The 19,851-nt window shown below is 49.4% G+C and overlaps 1 protein-coding gene and 1 long non-coding RNA gene across 5 annotated transcripts in view; both read right to left on the reverse strand.

The window, feature by feature from the left end:
- The window catches only part of LOC133352723 (solute carrier family 2, facilitated glucose transporter member 11-like), a 62,296-nt gene extending 54,090 nt beyond the window's left edge, over positions 1-8,206 (reverse strand). Inside the window, exon 1 of the mRNA XM_061568552.1 lies at positions 8,074-8,206. The gene's annotated coding sequence lies outside the window, so the exon portion shown is untranslated. The remainder of the gene's footprint in view (positions 1-8,073) is intronic.
- A 6,258-nt stretch (positions 8,207-14,464) lies between these two features.
- LOC133353057 (uncharacterized) lies at positions 14,465-18,372 on the reverse strand. 4 transcript variants are annotated; one of them, XR_009756324.1, is made up of 4 exons: positions 18,303-18,372; positions 17,652-17,719; positions 16,182-16,324; positions 14,465-14,854 (listed from the first exon to the last, which is right to left on the reverse strand). It is a non-coding gene; the product is annotated as an uncharacterized LOC133353057 (long non-coding RNA). The 4 variants fall into 4 exon arrangements; XR_009756325.1 differs by having other exon boundaries at positions 17,652-17,678; positions 18,303-18,320; XR_009756329.1 differs by having other exon boundaries at positions 16,182-16,321; positions 17,652-17,678; positions 18,303-18,317.
- Positions 18,373-19,851: the final 1,479 nt, after the last annotated feature.

Genomic DNA, 19,851 nt, shown 5'->3' on the forward strand with positions numbered 1-19,851 from the left:
CCCAACAACCACAGCCTGCGACACCCCCAACAACCACAGCCTGCGACACCCCCCAACAACCACAGCCTGCGGCACCCCCCAACAACCACAGCCTGCGGCACCCCCCAACAACCACAGCCTGCGGCACCCCCCAACAACCACAGCCTGCGGCACCCCCCAACAACCACAGCCTGCGGCACCCCCCAACAACCACAGCCTGCGGCACCCCCCAACAACCACAGCCTGCGGCACCCCCCAACAACCACAGCCTGCGGCACCCCCTAACAACCACAGCCTGCGGCACCCCCCAACAACCACAGCCTGCGGCACCCCCCAACAACCACAACCTGCGGCACCCCCCAACAACCACAGCCTGCGACACCCCCAACAACCACAGCCTGCGACACCCCCAACAACCACAGCCTGCGACACCCCCCACAAACCACAGCCTGCGACACCCCCAACAACCACAGCGTGCGACACCCCCAACAACCACAGCCTGCGGCACCCCCAACAACCACAGCCTGCGACACCCCCAACAACCACAGCCTGCGGCACCCCTGTTGTATACTAACCCTTCTTCCAAAATTGAGATTAATAATATTTGATGATATTTTTATATATTATCTTTTTACTTGTTTTTTTAATGAATGAAACACACCAAAGCGCAGCAAACTGCAAAACACCAGGTGTTGTTAAGTAATGAACTGGAGGAGGGCTAGGATGGCAGAATTTGCAACCTTGCTTCAAGGAAAGATAAGGCCTGATGAATGGGCACATGTCACCCGTGCAGGCGGCAGAGACAGTGGGAGTGTCAGCCAGACATAGTTAAGGCAAAAAGCCCAACCATCCTGCATGGTTTTAAAGTAACGTCAAAATTCGAAATTCAACAACAGAGTAAGCTAAATTATCGATCCTCGCGCTCGCTCAAATTGGAGACCAGGCTGCGAGCTACATCAATGAACCATTGCCCATTTGCTAATCCAATACTGAATGTTAATATTACTGAAGTCAAAACGAATTCTATGACCTCAGCACATGGGCAAATAATAGGGCAGTGTCGACTCAAAGGCAAGGGAAGAAAGCAGAGGCGCCTTTGTCTAAATCACAACCACAGAAAGCCAGGAATCATCACTGATTGTGTGTTTAGGGATTCCGAGCTAGTTGGAACACGTGCACACAGGGGGGAGGTAGAAGTACGCCTTGTCCTCCTGCAGCTGAGGGAGCAAAGATAAACCCAAAAAGGCCAAGGAATTAAATTAAGTGGATCAGCTCAAGGCTGTGTGCACAGGGGAGGGAGCTGATTTAAACAACCCTGCACGTCTGAACGTGAGGGGGCCCTTGACCTGAAATTATGCAGACCCAGCTGAACAACAAGGCTGCGGGGGTCACCAGAAGTTCGCGTTCGCCTAGTTAAGACAAAAAGCTCAATTATTCTGTATTGCTATTAAAGTAACGTTAAAGTCGGAATTTAACAACAGGGTAGGCTAAAGTTATTGATATTCACACCCACTCCAATTAAACCAGGCCACAAGTTACGCCTACTGAACCATCACCATCATTAAGTCAATATGAAATGTTATTTCCATACTTTAATACTTTCTATACAACTCGACCCGAAGCATATGACAATCAGAACCTTCCTAAGTCAGAATTGAATCGCACCCAGACAGGAGCGAATAGTCGATATAAGGTTGAAGAGGGAAGGAAATTAAGAGCACGGCGAACTGCAAACGTAAGCAAAAAGCCGGGAACGACACCAGCCAGCAACAGCGAGTCGGGCTTCGACAGGCCATAAAAGTAGAAATAATAACTCCCAGGGTCGGAGAGAAAGGGAGATCCCGGCCGTCTTTGTATCCCCGCAGCGCGGGATAGGAGTGTGTATACGCTCGGGGAAACACCTCCACTTGAGTCAAGCACCACGATGGGAAACGACAGACCTTAGGTTACATACATAATCATAACTGTGAAATAGTAAGGGACAAATGTTAACTTAAAACCTCTTAACCATTTCTTTGTGCGCCGGGTCGGAGAGAGTGTTGCCCCTCCCTCCAGGTGGTGCAACACGAACAAAGACGCCTATGAGACGATTTGTAACGTCTGTGTTTTGGGTTCATGAAGAAGGCCAGACAAGAGATAATATTGCACCCAGACAGAGAGTTGACCTCGAGGCAATTTGTAACATCTGATTGTTTGCTCGTGGGTTTTATGGAGGGAGTGTGACAACGGAATATACCGTGGGTGATGCACACAAGGACATACGGACGTACGGACACACACATGGACACACCTGCCTACGGACAGATCCTGACACAGCAAAAATCGAAAGAAGCCCCGCCTTGTGGGCGGGATCCAGGGGGATTTTTCGGCATAAAGGAAAGGATCCTGAGCAGGAGCGAGTGCGACCAGCGGGTCGGCTCAGGAGCGAGCTCGACCGGGAGGGTCGGCTCAGGAGCAAGTGCGACCAGCGGGTCGGCTCAGGAGCGAGCTCGACCGGGAGGGTCGGCTCAGGAGCGAGTGCGACCAGCGGGTCGGCTCAGGAGCGAGCTCGACCGGGAGGGTCGGCTCAGGAGCGAGTGCGACCAGCGGGTCGGCTCAGGAGCGAGCTCGACCGGGAGGGTCGGCTCAGGAGCGAGTGCGACCAGCGGGTCGACTCAGGAGCGAGTGCGACCAGCGGGTCGACTCAGGAGCGAGCTCGACCGGGAGGGTCGGCTCAGGAGCGAGCTGCGACCAGCGGGTCGGCTCGACTCATCTTCAGCTCGTCTGGGACTCAGCCGAGTTCGATCGGCTTACCAAAGCCGGCTCTCGGGGCTCGACTCAAGCGGCTCCCCATCTCCTCTGCAGGCGGGCAAGACCCGCTTGACAGCTCAACTCGGCCTGCGTGGGTCAACCTCTGCCGAGTCGGAGGTCTCTGCTGCCGCCGGAGTGGTGAGGGTCGCGGTTTGGCGACGAGGCTCCGTGCACACCCTGGTCGACGACCCAACACTGCACGCTGCGAGCGAGTTGTGGGCGCGACCTACCGACCGGGTTCCGAACTGCGACAGCGTATCAACGGGCATCCGAACCAGTTCACCACGGTGACAGGGGAGCGACTGATACGTATGACGCGCACCGCCCCCTCACCACACGACCACCAGGCGTCTGTTTGACATAAAGAATCGACTCCGAACACTGACTATTCAAGACAACTCTTACCACTCAAACACACTCGAACCCATAAGCCATCCGTGGCTGGGAAGGCATCACAACGAGACCGAGTGATGGCCATCCGTCGTTTATAAGTGTATTCGTAATTTTTATCTTTAATATTTAGTGGGCTGTACTCTTAAATCGCATAAATCCCCAACAGATCCATCAATACGAACTGATTCTTGGCACCTCCTTCCGCCGAGCCACGCTCACGTGGGGAGTGGTGGCCCACCGGATCCTTATCAGGTGATCTGGTCCCCAATTAGTAAACTTGGTATAAGATAACGATCTTCGGAAAAGGAGCACCGTCGCAGGCCCTTACTCCGAGCCGTTCTGTTGACAGATAACCTGCCGATGTATCTGTTGAGATTGGTGCCTTTAAGAATAATAACTGTTTTTGATTGTGTTTTTTTATCGCCGTATAATCTTTCAAGTATCTTTCAGTCATAATCGCCGCACGTACTCGCATCCTCTACAGAATATTCAACTGTCCCGTGACCCAAGGTGCTAACAACGTGATAAGGGTTGCGTATGATCAATAAGGAGTGCGGTACTGCGTGAACAATGTTGAGTATGATCATTCATTAACGTTAAGGTTTTCTTAGCATAGTATTTGCATATTTTAACGACCCTCTCTCTCACTAACAACCATCGCGTTATGCGGGATCCATGTGCCGTTGTCAAAGTGAAATCAGACAATCGTTGATGATACTGTATTGATGCCGTGTTGACGTTCCGGGATTGAGAGTTCGCATACTATATCATAGTGAAGGTTGAATTAGTAATAAATTGATCAATACAGAAGTGGTTGTGTGATTCTTTCCTGAAATCTATGCATAAGATCTGCTTCTGCGTTGAGATCTGAACTTGGTGACCTTAATAAACACACTAATACATACTCAGTAAATGTTAAAGCGATAACGGGGTGAACCGGGGACCTAAAATATAACCACGAATACACACTCTGGGAATGTTAAAGCGAGAATGAGACGAACCTAGACAACGATGCCGAGTTAATCTAAGTTAATCTTGCATACTTACACCACACCTGCATAACTGCATACGATTAATTGCCTTATTCCGATCGATAACCCACCCTCATCACCGAGGCGGGGTCTGGTTATCATAACGACTTGCATTATCATAATTACACCCACTCGCATAATTAATACGATTACCTCTCGAATTGGCATAATTAAAATGTGCATAATTACATAAATTAACATATTTCCGGATAATTACACATTTGGCCAAATTTCATTTAATTATTATTATTTTCACTGAATATTCATAACCCACATATACAACATAATAATTTCACCCACGCACGCATACAACATAACAAATTTTGATAACCAACATATACAACACCCCCAACAACAACAGCCTGCGACACCCCTAACAACCACAGCCTGCGACACCCCCAACAACCACAGCGTGCGGCGGCCCCCAACAGTCTGGTCAAGTAAATCCTCACGATCCACTCGCACAGCGTGCGGTGGGCCTTCATCCAGCAGTGGATTTGAGCACCAAAAAACCTCGAGTGCTAATGTAATGGACAGAGCACGGCTCTCCCTCAGGGCAGCAGTGGACAGAGCACGGCTCTCCCTCAGGGCAGCAGTGCTGTGTGTGTGTCTGTATGTAGATACTTGCTGTGTTGTGTGTATGTAGATTCTTGCTGTGTGTGTCCGTATGTCGATTCAGTATTTTAAAATGCCACAAAACAGGTTCATGCGGATCCTGTCTGCGTGCTCTGATGAGCGAAACAAGTAAACCCGTAAAAAGAAAGTTTTTCACTATAAATCCTTTATATGCGTGGCGGCTAGAGTCCTCTCGTCCTCTGGCTTGAGATGGCTGCCACCTATGGGTCAGATGATTGCATGGCAGCATTAAGCAATTGGTAATTAAATATAATATTTTTGTCCTAAAAAGTGTAAAATTTTGGAAAAAATGTTCACGAACATTAATTGTCACGCACAACGAGTCTGTGTGGAAAATGTCAACTCGATTGGATCATGGGAAGTGGGTTAAAAAACGACCGAAAGATTTACACGGTCGTAAGCAAGCAAGCAAGCACGCAAGCAAGCGAACTTAATATAAAGGATTTAAAAAAACAACAAAATTCAGGAGACGAATCGCCTGCTTCCCATATCTGTCCCTCCACATAGAAAACCACACATTTGTTATTCATGACATCAACCACACGGGTCTTCTGGCAATCAATTCCGTAACATCATCGGTTCAACACAAAAGTAAGTTTTGGACGGGTTTCGAGTTTCAGTGTCTCATCAGCCGCAGAATTAGAGGTTTGCTTGACCCAATGCGGGTGAAATTGCAGTTGTCTTGAGGCGCGTGCCTCTGGAATGTAAAAGAGACGATGATGTTTGTTTGGAGACATTGCCCGGAATGCTGCTGCTGCTGCAGTGACGCACAATGTTATGCAAGGTGTGTCGAATGCGTCGTTGAAAAAATAATAATAAGTTAATACCTCAGTGGGCTTTGCCTGCAAAGATGGTGATGGTTTAGTTCCATTTGGATGTGTTTGTGTGATTTGTTTACCTTTCTTTTACTTTGCAATCCCATCGTGTGTTGTTGTACTGCCTGTTGTTAGTAACGCTCTTAAGGCCGCCCCGACTGGACATGTGAAAAAGAGCTTTACAGCTCATCGGATTCCTCCAGTGTAGATACATTTTCTTATTTTGAGTGTTTTTTTACTTCATGGAGGGACAGGTGTGTGAAGAAGGTCGATTATCTGCGTGATTATTTATTCTGTTGCTGCTGCCAATATTTTTCCACCACTAAACGTATTTATTTATTTTGCCAGGTAAGGCCCACTGAGCTGTATAGCTATCTAGTTCTTTTTCAGAAGCGACCTGGCCACAAATACTCACTCAACGAAGTGGCTTATCATCATCACGTGGGAATTTACAGCAATGGGATACTCTAGACGCGTGATGTTAATTCTACATGTGGAGGGATAAGCCGGAGGACCCGGAGAAAAATCCACGCGACCACCGGGAGAGAGAGAGAGACACGCAAACTCCAAATATACAGGCGTCAGGATCGAGATCGAACCCACGACCTCCTGTAAACTAGGCGAGGGAATTAACATCTTGCCAACGTGGCGTCCACGTGGACTGTGATCCAACAGCAGCGAGAGTTTGTGGATCACACACAGATGTTGCGAAACTCCCTTCCCATTGGAGTTGGGGAGGCGTCACACCCTGGCATGCCTCCAACACAGCTCCAACGCCTTCATTGATTGGATGAAAACACCTTCATATATAGGGGAACGCAGAGCTTGGTGGTTGTGATGCAGGATCACCCCATTGTGCTGTTGCTGCTGCTACTGCCTTCCCGCTCGTCTCTGGTTGCTCTCTGCGCCTGAGGCGTCCTCTTTCTCCGCGCCTGAGTCAGCGACGAAACCGTGAGGCGGAGGCCACATTGCATTCCAAGGTGACAATTATTACTCAACATCGCGTCCGTCAGCGATCGCTGGAGGCCAAGGGGACGGCCCGCCCAGGTCCGTGAGATCGACCCAGATACCGAGTCGCTGAGCAAGGCCAGGCCGGTTCAATTCCCACTAAAGCAGCCACTTGCATTTCTTCTGAAAATACGACTCTCCCCTTTTCGCATGCAGTGAGCTGTCTCACTATGTGCGAAAGCTATACACTATTTAATATTTTTTTATTTGACCAGGTAAGTCCCACTGAGCTATGTAGCTCTTTTTGCAGAAGCGAGCTGACTATCGCAAATAATAGCTCAACGAAGTGGCGTATCGTGTGAAACTTTACAGCAGCAACATACTATGAACGCGTGGTGTTAACTATAAATGTTGGAAGGAAAAACCGGAGGGCCCGGAGAAAAATCCACGCGACCACGGAGAGACACGCAAACTCAAAATATACAGCAGCAGGCGTCAGGGTCGGGATCGAACCCACGACCTCCTGCGTACTAGACGATGGAGGTGACATCTCCAGGCCGACTGCGAGAGTGCAGCCCCGCGTCTTCTTCACTCGTCCTGCTTCTGCTGTTGTTTGTTGTTTTTGCTCATTAGACAAAAGTTGAATGGCTTCCTGCTCCAACGAGTCATGGGCAGTGACCTCCGATGAAAGCTCACAGCAATTTATGTTAATTCCATATTCTCATGACGGGGTCAGACGTGTGTCCGATTGTCTATTATGAGTTCCCAGATTTCGTACCAAATTTGGATCAAAATAATTTCATGCAGCTGCTGCACAAAAGTTCCAGAACAACACCTAAAAAAGTGTCGTCTCTTTGGCATCTCCAATTTGCCATCTCATTTAAACCGACTATTAAAATCACTCAAGTTTAAGTGTGAATATTTTTTACAACATAACTGCGATAATAAATAGTTTTATGTATAAATTGTAATTGTGAAAAACTTTGATGTTGTCTGCCGGCCGAGTCGCCACTTAAAAGAGAGAAAGAGGGAGCATCTTTACTCGGTGGGAAACAAACTTTTGATTTTGATTTAAAGCTTTCGTGACTGTAGGGATTCATATTCTTGGTTCTTTCGGTAAAGTCACGTAGAAGGGAAACAATAAAATATTGTTTTATATTTTTACTATTTTATTGTTTCCCTTCGACGTGACTTTACCGAAAGAACCAAGAATATGAAACTTTTGATTCTCAAACTTCTGACGCGTTCTCACACAATGCCGACTGCTCACTGCTACGACGCCACTCTGCCATTATCTCTCATCTGTCTCTCTCTCTCTCGAGAAAGAGAGAGAGACCTCCACTGGAATCGGCGATTGCACGGATTATATTTAGATTAAAACTCTTTAATCTTAAAAAATAAACACGAACAAATCCCAGTTTCATACACATTACCTCTTTATTGTTTGTAAGTTACGAGTGTGCATCAAGATGCGTTCTTACCTCTGCGACGTGACAAACGCTCACTTCTGTACCCCGACCTCTCCGGCTTCGTGCTTCGCTGTAAATGCCTCTCAGTCTCTCAGTCTCTCTCCCTCTGCTGCTCATCTCATTGTCCTCGGGCGCTTGGTTTTTCTCGCACCCCCAACTCCCTCCCAACTCCCACCAACCCCCTACAACTCCCACACAACCCCCCCCAACCCCCCCCCCCAACTCCCACCCCAACTCCAACCCAACCCACCCCCCCACAAACTCCCACCCCGCCCCCCAACTCCCACCCAACCCCCCTTGACCAGACACCGTCATCATCACGTGTCGGCCTTTGTAATTGCCCAGCAGCAGTGGCGGAGTAACGACGACATCAACAGCTCAGGGGGTGTGGCAATCGGTCACGGAAGGCCCCATCCCCAATATTTAATTTGTCTCCCACAGTCGCACCCCTAGGTTATTACATTTTTTGTGGTCTGTTTGTTGTCCTTTCCCCGCACCTCTGATAAAAATTATAATTCCCTGAGATAGCTTTTCATTAAAACATTTAAATTAAAAATTAACTCACAGCGGCCTAAAGCCTACAGCTAGGTCCTAAAGCCTAGAACTAGGCCTCAAACTCTCCCTTCGTATCGTACCCCCGCGTGTGTGAAAGGGAGTTAATGTTTAACAATGTTACATTCCCTGATGTTTTTAAATAGAAACATTTAAATTTAAAGCTTTTACATTAATAATTAAAACATTTAAATTTAAAATTAACTCACAGCGGCCTAAAGCCTACAGCTAGGCCTAAAGCATAGAACTAGGCCTCAAACTCTCCCTTCGTATCGTCCGATTAGGTGTAGCAACATCGCCCCCTACTGCAAACACTTGGCAGGACCCTACAAAAACCTTTAGACTCAATGAGGCTTTCCTGGCTAAACAAGTGTAATAATACATTATGTTTATATTCTTTGGTTATTCGTTCCTACCAGCCCACCCCGCAGGGACCTGTTTTGTGGTCCGTTTGTTGTCCTTTCCCCGCACCTCTGATTAGCACGGTTGACTACGTACGGTGCGAAAGAAGTTCAACATACGCTCACGGTCTCGAACATTTTACGTTGTAGGGGCGATCCATTTCGCTACAGCTCCGTGGTAACCTTCTTTGCAAATGTTATGTCACTGCTCGAATTAAATTAAGACAAAACATGCAATGTAAATAAAAGCATTTCCATAAAATGTTTATTTTAAACTGCGTTTTAAATAAGTGTTGTTGTTGTTCTTTGACACGGCAAAATCCCATCACCACCTCCACGCGGTGCCGGCTGGATTCCAACCAACGGTGAGAGTCTTTGGTGTCAGATGGAGCGACCCACCGGCCAAAGTATTTATGTGTCGCATCTATGGCAACGTCAAATCAACTTGGAACAAGCTAGGGCGCCCCCCGGGGGAAACGCGCGCCGTCCTCGCCCAAACGACGCGAGAAGTGGACGAGGGCTACCTGCTCATGGACCGGGTAGGCTAAAGAAGTTAGTCCGACTACGGCTGGGACACTCAACATCGGAACATTGACAGGGAGAAGTCGAGAATTGTCAGCTGCCCTAAAGGCCCGTCGTATCGACATTGTATGCATCCAAGAAACGAAGTGGAGTGGAGCAAAGGCCAGGGAGATTGGAGAAGGATACAAACTGTTCTACAACGGTGAAAGAAACACCAAGAACGGCGTTGGAATCGCAGTCAGCCAAAATCTACGAGACAACGTCGTGGCCGTCCACCGTGTTTCCGACCGCCTCATGTCCATCGAAATCGACTCAAACGACCTACGCCTCCAGGTGGTATGTTGTTATGCGCCGCAGCCTGGTTGCCCAGCAGATACCAAGGAGGAATTTTGGGAACAATTTGATGGACACATGCAATCGATAAACGGAGAAGAGCAGTTAGTAATTGGTGGAGACCTAAATGGACACGTTGGAAACGCCCGGGATGGATACCCTCGAAACCATGGTGGCCAAGGATATGGTACCCGTAACGATGAGGGAAACCGAGCCCTGGACTTTGCGGAAGCCCATGATCTTGTCCTCGCCAACACCTTCTTCAAGAAGAGACCGTCCCATCTCATTACGTACGCCAGTGGTGGGAGATCAACTCAAATTGATTACTGGCTTGTCAAGCGGGATAAGCTGAAAATGGTGACAAACACTAAAGTCATACCATCGGACAACATCGCCCCACAACATCGCATCCTTGTCATGGACATGAAAATGGACATTGGCCAGCGACATCGCCCACCAACAACGGGACAGCAGCGAATTAAGTGGTGGCGGATGAAGGAATGCAAGGATCAGCTGAGAGTCGCCCTCAATCAGATTGATGTGAACACCAACCGACCAGCGAATGCGATTTGGGAAGATCTCGCCGGCCAATTGTGCACAGCAGCAACGGAAGCACTGGGGCTAACTAAGCCGGGAAAACGCTTCATTGACAAGCAAATATGGTGGTGGAACGAAGAAGTTCAGCTAGCAGTGAAAGAGAAGAAGCTAGCTTTCAAGAAGTGGCGCCAAACGCTCCCAGATCTGGATTACCAACACTACAGAAACTGCAAATCGGCAGCGAGGCGAGTAGTAGCAGCGGTGAAATTAGCTCAATACGACCAACTGTATGTCGAACTGGACACCCCAGAAGGTGCCAATAAGATCCATCGACTGGCAGAGGCGCGCCATCGTTCGACTCAGGTTATTGGTCAGGTCAAATGCATAAAGGATGAGAATCACAGCACTCTCAGAGACCCGCCCGCCATCCTTCAACGCTGGAGCGACTACTTCTCTGGAATTTGCAACCAGGAATTTCCCCACCCACCGATTATTAGCGCTGAACACGTCCTCGGTCCGGTTTTGCCTATCACCATCACCGAAGTGGAACAAGCTATCAAGAGAATGAAGAATGGGAAAGCGACTGGCCCGGACGATATCCCTGCTGAAGCCTGGAAGATCCTTGGCAGGCAGGGTGCTGCCCTCCTTACCCAGCTCTTCAGCACCATCACGAGCACCGGCGAGGTCCCAGAAGCCTGGTCGAACAGCACGACGGTTCCAATTTGGAAGGGTAAAGGGGACGTGGCAGAATGCTCGAATTACAGGCCAATCCGGCTCCTGTGTCATGCGATGAAGATCTTTGAGCGAGTTTTGGACACGAGGATTAGAAACATCATCACCCTATCACCCAACCCATGCGGCTTCGTCAAAGGATGTGGCACTACGGATGCCATATTCGCAGCGAGGCTCCTGCTGGAGAGGCACAGAGAGAAGAACAAAGCTGTGCACGTGTCGTTCCTCGACCTTGAAAAGGCATTTGACAGGGTCCCCCACGACCTCATCTGGCACTCGCTTCGATCCCATGGAGTCCCTGAAACCTACGTGCATTGGGTGCAACTCCTATACAAGAATGTCACCAGTGCAGTCAGGTGCGCAGTGGGCATATCACCGCCATTTCCCATCAACGTTGGAGTGCACCAAGGATCGGCCCTGTCACCACTCCTGTTTATCCTGTGCATGGACACGATCACTGCCGACCTGCACACGCCCCTGCCATGGTCAATTCTCTACGCGGATGACGTCCTCCTCTCAGATGAAGAGATAGGAGAAGTGGAAAGACAAACGCGCCTGTGGAAGGAACGTTTGGACGAAAACGGGATGAGGTTCAACATCAATAAGACGGAGTATATGGAGTGTGGCCCCCAAACCGACGGCACCATCAGCATTGACGGAGAAGATCTGAAGAAAGTGACGGACTTTAAGTACCTGGGCTCCACCATCAGCTCAGATGGTAGCATCACGACTGATGTGAGGTCACGAGTCAATGCGGCATGGATGAAGTGGAGGCAAGTCACCGGAGTCCTCTGTGATCGGAAAATGCCGGATAGGCTGAAGGGAAAAATTTACAAGACCATCGTCCGACCGGTGGCACTCTATGGATCCGAGTGCTGGCCAGCCACAACTGTACACGAACAAGCTCTCCACACCATGGAGATGAGGATGCTCAGATGGAGCCTCGGACTCACTCGATGGGATCGTGTCAGGAACGAAGACGTTCGGAAGCGACTTGGTGTGGCCCCCATTGCGGACAAGATGCTTGAGGCAAGGCTTCGGTGTTACGGCCATGTGATGCGAAGTGAAGAGTCATCGGTGGCCAAGACTGCCGTGCGTATTGAGCCAGAGGGCCGCCGTCCACGCGGACGTCCGAAGAAGCGATGGATGGATCGAATAAAGGAAGACATGAAGACGGTCAACGCATCCCCTGAAGATGCCCTGGACCGAGCCAAATGGAGAAGACAATGCCGAAAAGCGGACCCTGCGCCACAGCGGGAACAACGCTAGGAAGAAGAAGTTGTTCTTTCACACTTGTTGAAAACAAATCTCACGTTGGTTGTCAAGGGGGGGGGGGGGGGTGAACTCGTAGCTTTAGCCACCAGGGGGTGGGGCAAGGCACCCCCCTGCTCCCCACGCTCGTTACGCGACTGTGTCCCGAGCAGCGGTGGTGCACGCCTCTGTGAGCCACCACAGTGGAGGCGAGGGTTGGTGAATCGCCTCACCGTGGACGTCGAGGTGCTTATACCCCTGGCTCGCCAGGAGAAGGCGGTACAGCAGAAAAAGTGGACTCCACTTGGCCCATCCTATGGGATAGCAACTAAAACTAAGCAGCTATTTTTTTTTATTTTACTAGGTAAGGCCCACTCAGCTATACAGGTCTTTTTCAGAAGCGATGTGGCCACAATTGATAGCTCAACGAAGTGGCTTATCACGTGAACATTATTAGTAGCAGCAACATGACGCATGTTGATTATATGTGGGGGGGGGGGGGGGGGGGCGGGGAACAGGAGGACCCGGAGAAACATCCACACGACCACGGAGATAGAAACATGCAAGCTCCAAAAATACATCTCACCACCGTGGTGCCCTAAGCGTCCCCCTGACACGTGTGGGGATTTTTTCAGGGTACTCCACTTATCAAACACAAAGATCCCCCACATAGCCTTAACATACTGTTGGGGCAAGTGCTGGACACACGAGGGGGCGGGTGGCCAGCACCACGCTTAACCGCCTTTGTCTCCCTAGTGGCGATGTTTACACACAACACACAAAGTATTTATTTGAGGTTGAGTCGACATAGGGTAGGCCTCGGACCCATTCAGATATTCGTAACTAGTATTGGCTGTGAGGGGGTTGGAATCGAACTCGGGTCGCCGGGTTCGTAGTGCAGCGCGCTAACCACGACACTACTGCTCCCACTTGTAAATGCTCATTAATTGGCCGGGACAAACCTTCATATATAGAGGACTGCAGACCTTGGGAAATTGTTTAGTACAGGCTCATCCCGCTTGTGGATGCTCGCACCTCTTGGGTCGTCCTCTCTCTCTTCAAGAGTGAAGGTTGTGTATGTTATACGTGGAAATTGTTCTGATACAACACAAAATCCCCATAAATTATATTTTAAAAATACGTTTAGCGAATTCTATTCAATTTGTAAGCACATGTTTTTATTTAGATAGATAGTATATTATATTGTTTACGTAATTTAGTATTTGATTATATCATAAGACCTCCTTTGCCAGTATTCAATTATGATAATAGGTTTTTCCCCTCTCTGGCAATAAAACAGGTGTTAAGATGTTAAAACACCAAACTGAAACCTTTGCAACGAATCATGTACTTAGTGCATTAACCGCATATACTTCTGGTGAACATGCAAACAAATAAAAACATGCTCTGACAGTATATGGTGCATTGTCTTTGAAACGGATTGGTCCACACCAGAGACAGCTTTCTTTAGAGCCGAGTCTACATTTTCAGGGGCATCTTCCCCAGGAAATCAGTCCCAAGCAAGCAGGGAATGGCAAGGGACGTCGAAACAAGAACTTGTTCCCGTCAATTTGATATCTCCAATGCACACTTCTGCCATGATCTGTCCAATAATGCCCAATGAGCCTCCATTTGCGGCAAAGCACAGAACCCCGACGGGACACAGGGTACGACACTTTCGCAGGAAGATGTTATAAATTAATTTGGAAATGATGGTCGCGGACTCACCGGTATCGACGACCATCCTAATTTCTATCCCGTGCATCATAGCGACAACAGCGGATGAAGCCGCAGCTGCGGCAACTACCCTATGAGCCAACTCCGACCACTGACCCGGGTGTACGATGCGTCTCATGACAATGATTGTCACAGTAGGTAGCAACTGAAAAATCACGACAAACTTCTGCATGACGAGAATCAGAATCTGTATTTATCCGTGATAAATCCGATTAGCTATGAAGCTCTTTTTGTCACAGACATCCAGTCGGGGCGGGTTAGAAGTGGGCCCCGCCATCACATACGCGTGAGTCACGAGCCTCCTGCAGCTGAACATAATAATACTCGTAACAACGAAGATCGTTCATAGATTGTGATTTATTCACGTTTGAAAATATCGTAGTACCACACGATTTCAGTAATGTAGTGCATTCGTCAAAATCCCTGCCGAGATGTTTCCACTTCCTCCGTCTTCACAGGTCACATCACAAATCCGCAGCAGCCGCTTCCCATCCACTTCCCATCCACTTATCCAGGCTCACGCCACGGCGTTCTCAAACATCTGTCTCACCCCCATTTTTTAAACAATAACACATTGATGCATCCAATAAAAATCGATTTTCATGAGAAGATTAGGCATGCGTATTTGAATGTCAACCACAGAGATCTGCATCCTTTCCATAGGAGCTTGCTGGACCCAACAGGTTGGATGCGACGCTTCCATCTCACTTATTTTTTCCCGGAAGCACCTGGAAGAGAGAGTTGATACGGGAATCAAACTCAAGCAACTGCAGACGGAAGTCCTTACTGTACAGAGACATCCAGCACGATAAAGCGGCAGCAAATAGGGCGGACATAATATTGTGGGCCCCAATTGTGATTGCGAAAAAAATAATTCACATCGCTATTTTGCAGAAAAACTATGGAACTATTCACTTTTTTTTATTTGGCCAGGTAAGACCCACTGAGCGAAATAGCTGTTTTTAGATACGACCTGGCCACAAAGAATAGCTCAACGAAGTGGCTTATCACGTGGGAATGTATTGCAGCCAAATAGCTTATTCTGAACGCATGTTAATTCTAAATGTGGAGGGAAAAACCAGAGGATTTGCAAAACTTCTAATATACAACAAGTGTCAGGGTCGGGATCGAACCCACGACCTCCTGTATGACAGTTGTTAACATCTCGCCACCGTGGCTGTGACGCGCGTACGATTGTCTATTTATAGTTCTCAGAATGTGCACACAATTTGGTTCAACGGAATTTAATCCAACTGTTGCCCCAAAGTGTTTGGAACCACCCAGTGTCGTCTCTTAGCATCTCCATTCTGCCATCTCTGTCTTCATTTAAACCCACTCTATTAAAGTCAATAAAGTTTAAGTGTAATTATACAACAATTGCTATTATCATTAACTATGCTTGATTTTCAAAATCTGTAATTGTGGAATGCTTTTATGTTGTATGCCGACCGAGTCGCCCTTCAAAAATACATTCTTGTCTCTACGGCTTTAATCGGGGAAATACACTCCTGATTCTGACTCTGCAGTGCGTGAGTGAGTGTGTGGGTGAGTGAGTGGTGGGTGGATGAGTGGTGAAGTGGGTAGATGAGTGAGTGAATGCGTGAGTGAGTGGGTGAATGGGTGTGTGGGTGAGTGTGTAAGTGGGCGAGTGAGTGTGTGTGAGGTTGTGTAATTGTAGGGAGCTGTAGCGGTGAGCGTGCCGCACTGTGAACGAGGCGACCCGAGTTCGATTCCCGCGTACGGCAACCAACACCAGTGACGATTATCTGGGTCAACTCAGCCTCAAATGAGTACCTGGTGCGATACGTAAACATCGCCACTGGGGAGACAAAAGCGGCCGGACGTGGTGCTGGCCACCCACCCGCTCGTGAGCCGTGCCGGCCTTCATAGGTGCTCGCTGACAGCACTTGCCCAAAGAGTCTGTGAAGGCTGTACGGGGATGTTTGTGTTTGGTGTAATCGTGGAATACTTTGATGTTAGCCGCCCGAGTCCCCCCACCCTGAAGAGGAGCTTCTCAGCTCTCGGGGCTGTACTCTGTTGCTTGGTGATACTCACCCATCTGCTGGATCTTGGAAAAGGTGCTCCCGGAGGAGACTCCTCCACCGCTGCTCTTCGCTTCAGACGAGTGCCACCCGGAAGCGGACGATCCGCTGCGGACACCGCTGGTGGTGAATCCGACGTCGTCCAAGGTTGGACTGCTGCACGCGCACGCGGTTCTGTTTTGTTAACCTGCATTGAAATCCGCGAGGATTGTGTGTAGGTGTGTATGTATGTGTGTAGGTGTGTATGTGTGTAGGTGTGTATGTGTGTAGGTGTGTATGTGTATATGTGTAATGCGGGCGTAAACGGCCTCGCGGATATGACGTCACGGGGGGAGGGGTTAGGTCACGTGGGGGAGAGGGGTAAGCTCTTAAGGGCGGTAACCGGAAGAGACGGGAGGAGAGTGTGGGAATAAAGACAGGAGGAGGCCACGCAGGGCAGAGGGTGGAGAGTGGCGAGATCGCCACGTGGTGAGACTCGGCACCGTCGGCCAGCGGTGTCCGGGCACGGGTGGAACGGAGAGCAGCGGTGGAGCTGCAGCGAGAGCAGCTGAAAGACTGCACAAGGAAGCCTGCAGCGGAGCTGCATCGGAGTGGGGAAAGGCTACGGGAGCGCCAGCAGCTGTCAAGCTGCCAAGCGGGAAGGCTCTGAGCGAGGGCCGTGTGGGACAAGTTGTAAGAACCCAAATAAAGGACAACGGAGACAGACACAGTGAAAGAGTCCTTTATTACATATGTATGTGTGTAGGTGTGTATGTGTATAGGTGTGTATGTGTGTATATGTCAAGGTGTGTATGTGTGTAGGTGTGTATGTGTGTAGGTGTGTATGTGTGTAGGTGTGTAGGTGTGTATGTGTGTAGGTGTGTGTGTGTATAGGTGTGTATGTGTGTAGGTGTGTGTGTGTAGGCACGTCGAACTTTCTTTCGCATCGGCTGTCGTTAAATGAGCACGATTCTTTTGGAAGTCCGCAAAGTCTGGCGAGAGTTCATGAGACACGCCAACTAAAACGAAACTACCTTTATTTTACCAGGTAAGGCCCAACTGAGCTACACCGTAGAACGCTTTTTTCAGAAGCGACCTGGCCACAATTGATAGCTCAACGAAGTGGCTTACCATCACGTGGACATTGACAGCAACCAAATACTCAAAACGCGTGATGTTGATTCTAAATGTTGAGGGGAAAACCGGAGGACTCTGTGAAAAATCCACGCGACCACGGGGAGAGGGATACATTCTCCAAATATACAGCAGCAGGCGACAGAGTCGAGATCGAGCCCACGACCTCCTGTATACCAGGCGCGGGACAGCAGGAGGGAACAGTGCGGACGACTCCCGATGGAGCAAGAAGTCAGTTTAGCACCAAAGGCCGACGTTGAGGGGAGCGGAGAGGAGGAGAGGGAGTTGGAAGTGGAGATCGGAGAGGCATCGTGAGGCTACGAAGCAGTGCGTGTGCGCGGGAGATGATGGGGAGGGTATGGGCAGTTACCTCGATCCTGAAGCTCCCATTATGTTACTGTGGAGCGCGCAGAAGATAACAAGGCGACTGTGAGACAGCTGTAGGGATAATGCGACAATCACTCGGGTCGACGGGCTCGTAGCGCAGCGTAGCGCTAACCACTACCCTACCGCTCCCCACGTTACTACACAAAGACAAAGATCTCCCCTCAAAGCGTTAAACAGACTGTGGGGGCAAGTGCTGTTAGCGAGTATCTACGAAGGCTGGAATGGCACACGAGGGGGTGGGTGGCCAGCACCACGCCCAGCCGCCTTGTTTCCCTCGTGGCGATGTTTACGCACCACAACAGGTACTCATTTGAGGCAGAGTCGACCTAGGGGAGGCCCAGGACCAGTTCAGATAATCGTCACTGGTGTTGGCCGTGAACGGGAATCGAACTCGTGCCGCCGGGTTCGTAGCGCCGCCTGTTAATCGCTAGTAACACGACTGTAACACACACACTAGTACACTGACAATGTTACACACACACACTATTACATATGCACAGACAATATTACACACGCAAACAATATTACACACACCCAATATTACACACACACACACAATATCACACCCAATATTACACACACACACACAATATCACACGCACAATATTACACACACACACAATATTACACGCACACTGCTGCTGTAGCTGCTGTCGCTGCTGCTGCTGTGGCTGCTGCTGCTTCTGTGGCTGTCACTGCTGCTGTAGCTGCGTCTCCCCTCGCCTCTGATATTTAAGCATCCCCCTTGCCCGGCGTCACTGCCCTCTTTCGTGGAAGTGAACCGCGGCGAGCGCACGTCACGTGGGATCAATCTCGCCCGTCACTGCTCGGCAGAGCTCAGTGCCACGTCTGCACGCACCCGGCTCTCGCTCGCCCCGGACTCGTTTCACATCTAATGAAGATTAGTTAATTGTTCGTTACACGCATCGAATCGTGGCAGGGGATGGTGCAGAGACAGAGAGGGGGGAGCGTGTAAACTAATTTCTTGAGAACTGCTTCTTGTGTTTAGGTTGTTGTCCTTCCCTCGCACCGTACGTAACCAGCCGTACTCATTGGGAGGTGCACGGGAAAGGCAACAAACTATGGGTCTCTGTGTGAGTCTATGGGTCTCTGTGTGAGTCTATGGGTCTGTGTGTGAGTCTATGGGTCTGTGTGTGAGTCTATGGGTCTCTGTGTGAGTCTATGGGTCTGTGTGTGAGTCTATGGGTCTGTGTGTGAGTCTATGGGTCTGTGTGTGAGTCTATGGGTATCTGTGTGAGTCTATGGGTCTGTGTGTGAGTCTATGGGTCTGTGTGTGAGTCTATGGGTCTCTGTGTGAGTCTATGGGTATCTGTGTGAGTCTATGGGTCTGTGTGTGAGTCTATGGGTCTCTGTGTGAGTCTATGGGTCTCTGTGTGAGTCTATGGGTCTGTGTGTGAGTCTATGGGTCTGTGTGTGAGTCTATGGGTCTCTGTGTGAGTCTATGGGTCTGTGTATGAGTCTATGGGTCTGTGTGTGAGTCTATGGGTCTGTGTGTGAGTCTATGGGTATCTGTGTGAGTCTATGGGTCTGTGTGTGAGTCTATGGGTCTGTGTGTGAGTCTATGGGTCTCTGTGTGAGTCTATGGGTATCTGTGTGAGTCTATGGGTCTGTGTGTGAGTCTATGGGTCTGTGTGTGAGTCTATGGGTCTCTGTGTGAGTCTATGGGTCTGTGTGTGAGTCTATGGGTCTCTGTGTGTGAGTCTATGGATCTGTGTTTGAGTCTATGGGTCTCTGTGCGAGTCTATGGGTCTCTGTGTGAGTCTATAGGTCTCTGTGTGAGTCTATGGGTTTCTGTGTGAGTCTATGGGTCTCTGTGTGAGTCTATGGGTCTCTGTGTGAGTCTATGGGTCTCTGTGTGAGTCTATGGGTCTGTGTCTGAGTCATAGACTCACACAGAGACCCATAGTTTGTTGCCTTTCCCGTGCACCTCCCAATGAGTACGGCTGGTTACAGTACGGTGCGAGGGAAGGACAACAACCTAAACACAAGAAGCAGTTCTCAAGAAATTAGTTTACACGCTCCCCCCTCTCTGTCTCTGCACCATCCCCTGCCACGATTCGATGCGTGTAACGAACAATTAACTAATCCTTATTAGATGTAAAACGAGTCCGGGGCGAGCGAGAGCCGGGTGCGTGCAGACGTGGCACTGAGCTCTGCCGAGC

The sequence above is a fragment of the Lethenteron reissneri genome, chromosome 5 (assembly GCF_015708825.2).
Source record: "Lethenteron reissneri isolate LAM-NWPU_2019-01 chromosome 5, ASM1570882v1, whole genome shotgun sequence".
In the NCBI taxonomy this organism is placed as follows: Eukaryota; Metazoa; Chordata; class Hyperoartia; order Petromyzontiformes; family Petromyzontidae; genus Lethenteron; species Lethenteron reissneri.